The sequence below is a fragment of the Lygodium microphyllum genome, chromosome 6, assembly GCF_053477565.2.
Source record: "Lygodium microphyllum isolate KBCC chromosome 6, Lygodium_microphyllum_v1.1.10, whole genome shotgun sequence".
Classification (NCBI taxonomy): domain Eukaryota; kingdom Viridiplantae; phylum Streptophyta; class Polypodiopsida; order Schizaeales; family Lygodiaceae; genus Lygodium; species Lygodium microphyllum.
This window is the reverse complement of record NC_141140.1, coordinates 129,044,587-129,048,177: the sequence shown is the minus strand read 5'-3', so window position 1 is coordinate 129,048,177 and position 3,591 is coordinate 129,044,587.

Here is a 3,591-nt window from a genome sequence, read left to right as displayed (position 1 = left end):
CAAGCATACGATGTAATTTCTACGGTAACTTTTCACCGACCTGTAGAATAGTGGTCGCACAGCAAAAAACATAGCATTTTTCTGAGTGCATGCGGAAAACTTCTGCCTCCAAAACAGGCCCCGAAATGGCCTCGAATCAAAAAAACAGGGCAACCAAGGCCTAAAGCCCTTTTCCTGCAACATTAACTGCCCTCTTGCTACACCGCGAAGGGCGTCTCAATCTGAGACAATGCACTCTTGCACTTTCCGGCTGTGTTACTTGTAGGGACTTGCTCCCAAACTCGAAAAATGAAAGTAACACTAGTCCTCTTACTAGAACACCGCGAACTTGGTTTGCTTTCTTGAGCTCCTTACCACGAACCAGGCTTTGATACCATGTCAAGATTGTGGGAGAGAAGGAAGGAGTCTCACTTGTAGCTTTCTCACTTGCACAATGGGGGAATACACACAGGTGGAGGCTGAAAACAGTTTTCCTCTTCTTAGTTGTGTAAGCCAAAAAGAACACTAGTACAAAGAAATAGAAGAGCCCTATATATGAGTCTCAAACCAAACTCAACTAACTAAGGTGGCATACTAACTGAGCCACGAACTAGAGTAGATAAGGATAGCTGTCATCTAGCTATCATTCATGGGCGGTGTATCAACCTCATCTGCAGCTAACAAGTCGGTGACATAAATGTACAACAGTCACCCTGGCATATCACGAGTGGAGCTCGATATCTCAAAAGCCTTCCCCACCACCACCACCACCACTGCCTTTCCCACCACCACCACCTCCTCCTCCCCAACCCTCACCCCCACCACCTCCTCTTTCCCCCATCCCTAACTAGGTTCCCCCTTCCCCCACCCCATGTTAAGCCCCCTTCGCCCACCCCCTCTTAAGCCCCCCTTCGCACGCAACAGAACCTTTTTGTGGTTGCGGGTCTTCGTAGCGACTATTCACACACAACTGTGCATGATCGTTGAGTCCGTGGTCTTTGTGGGTATTTACGCGCGAGGACGCGTCTCGAACTCATTCATGGGCATGCGTAGTTGCTGCTGTTCACATGCGATTGTTCACACGCATGTCAGAGTATTCATTTTTGAAATCCCAAAATTTATTTTTAAATCATGACATCAATTTACAATAATATTATTTTTAAAAAAATCTCTTTAAAAATTAAAAATTTTTGAAAAATAAAAAAAATCGTTGAAACTTTTTTCCACAGTTTCAAATTTTTTCTTCATGAAAAATGCCATTAATTAATTACTAAAAATTTCAAATTGCCTAAAATTATTCACAAAATGATGAAAATTGAAAAAAACCTTAAAATTTTCAAAAAATCACATTCACTTTCTTTTCCATTTTGGACTTTTTTAAATGAAAATTTATTAAGATCTTTTTTGGAAAATACTTCTTTTTGAAAAAATCTTATGACAATGTAATTATCATAAACACATCCTTTGAAACTTCCAAACATTATCCTTTTCCAAACCTCCCTTTTAATTAAAACCCCCTCTCCTTTCTCTCACATGTAATCTCTTATTTTCTCTTCCCAGAAGAAGAAGGAGAAGGATTAAACAAAAAAGAAGAAGAAAGAGAAAAAGACAGAGAGGGGAAGGAAAAAAGAAAAGAAAATAGTCTTTTTTAAATTAAACCCTTTTGGATATAGTTTTTGACTTAGAGAGAGAGACAAAGAGGAAGTACATAATTTGAAAGAAAGAGAAAATAGGGAGAGAGAAAGGAAAAGAGAGAAAAGAGAAAAATAGAGAGAGAGAGAGGGAAAAAGAAAAGAGAATAGTCTTCTTTTAATTAAACCTTTTTTTAATACTTTTTGACTTAGAGGGAGAGACAAAGAGGAAATACATAATATGAAAGAGAGAGAGAGAAAATAGGGGGGAGAAAGGGAAAGAGAAGAAAGATAAAAATAGAGACTATAGAGAGAAAAAAGAGCGAGAGAAAAACCTTGAAAGAGAAAGAGATAGAAAAAGAAAAATAAGGGAGAGAGAGAGAGAGAGAAAGAAGAAGAGATAATATAAACAGAGAGAGAATAATAGAGAGGAAAGATAAAATTTGAAAGAGAGAGATAAAATAAAATTTTTAAAAAGAGAATGAAGAGAGAAAAGAAGAAGAAAAAAAATGTGTAAAGAGGAGAGGGAGAGAGAAGGAAAAGAGAAGAGATAGTGAGGAGAATAAAAGGGGGAGAGAGAGAGAGAGAGAGAGAGAGAGAGAGAGGAGAGAAGAAAAGCAAGGAGAGAAAAAAAGGAGAGAGAGAAAGAACTAGGAGAGGAGAAAAAACAAACTAAAATAGAAGGCAAAGAGAGAAAGAGAGAGAGGGTGAAGAAAAAAATTAGAAACAAGAGGAAAAATAGGAGAGAGAATGATGAGAAATGAATTGTTGAGCGAAGTTATTGTGCGATAGCATGACAACTTCACTTGCGGCTTCAAGGCAATGAAACTGTCGCGAAGCAACCTAGCATTTTTGAATCAACAAAAGTGTGCATAGCCTTTTATGATTGGTTGCTTTTACATCATTAAAACTATATTTCCATGCATTGCTTAAACTTTTGTTACCTAAGTGTGAACCGGGCCCTAATAGACATTTTTAGAAGCCCACATAAAACTCTTGAAACTTAATGGTTATGTAGGTGTTTTTTCACAAGTTTGCATGCTGCTTGATCTTTTATGACTAATCTAAAAAACATTTGACACTACAAGAATATAGGAGAATAGCAACGACCATTTCCAACGCGCATATTATCGGCATTGCTATTTGCGTCACAAATACGACACAAATAGCGACGGTACTCAGACGAAAAAAAGTGGGCCAAAACCCGAGCATGGCATTTTATGTAAAAGAGCAAAAGAGGGAGCGAAAGAGAGAGCGAATTGCATCGTGCGTTTGAGAGGGAGAGGGAGAGAAAGAGAGAAAGAGGGAGAATGAGAGGTTCTCATCACCACTGCCGATGTTTGCGAAGAAGAGGAGGAAGTGTAAGAAAGGTGAAGAGGAGCCGTCGTCGCGAAGAGGAGCTGTTGAATCCATCCTCAGACCTTTGCAGTGAGTGCATTACTCCCTCTTGGTTTGTTTTTGTTTTTTCTCCTTTTCTTTTGCTTGTTTTTGTTTTAAAAAATTGTGTATTGAGAGAGAAAGAGAGGAAATGAGAGAGGGAAAGAAAAAGAAAGAGAAAAAAAGAAGGAACGAGAGAGGGGGAATAAACATGAAACATAAAAAAGAAAGAGAGAGGGAGGGAGAGAGGAGAATCAATGGATAAAAAACAAAGAGAGGGTAAGATCTTGTTCTTTAATTTCTTCTTTTCTTGTTTGTAGTAGTAGTAGTAATAGTAGTAGTTCTTTAATTTCATTTTTTTTTTGTAGTAGTAGTAGTAGTAGTTCTTTAATTTCTTCTTTTCTTGTTTGTAGTAGTGGTAGTTGCAGAAGAAGTTCTTTAATTTCTTCTTTTCTTGTTTTTGTAGTAGTAGTAGTAGTAGTAGTAATAGTAGTAGTTCTTTAATTTCTTCTTTTCTTGTTTTTGGTGGTGGTGGTAGTAGTAGTGGTAGTTTTTTAATTTCTTTTTTTCTTGTTTTTTTTGTAGCAATAGTAGTAGGAGAGAG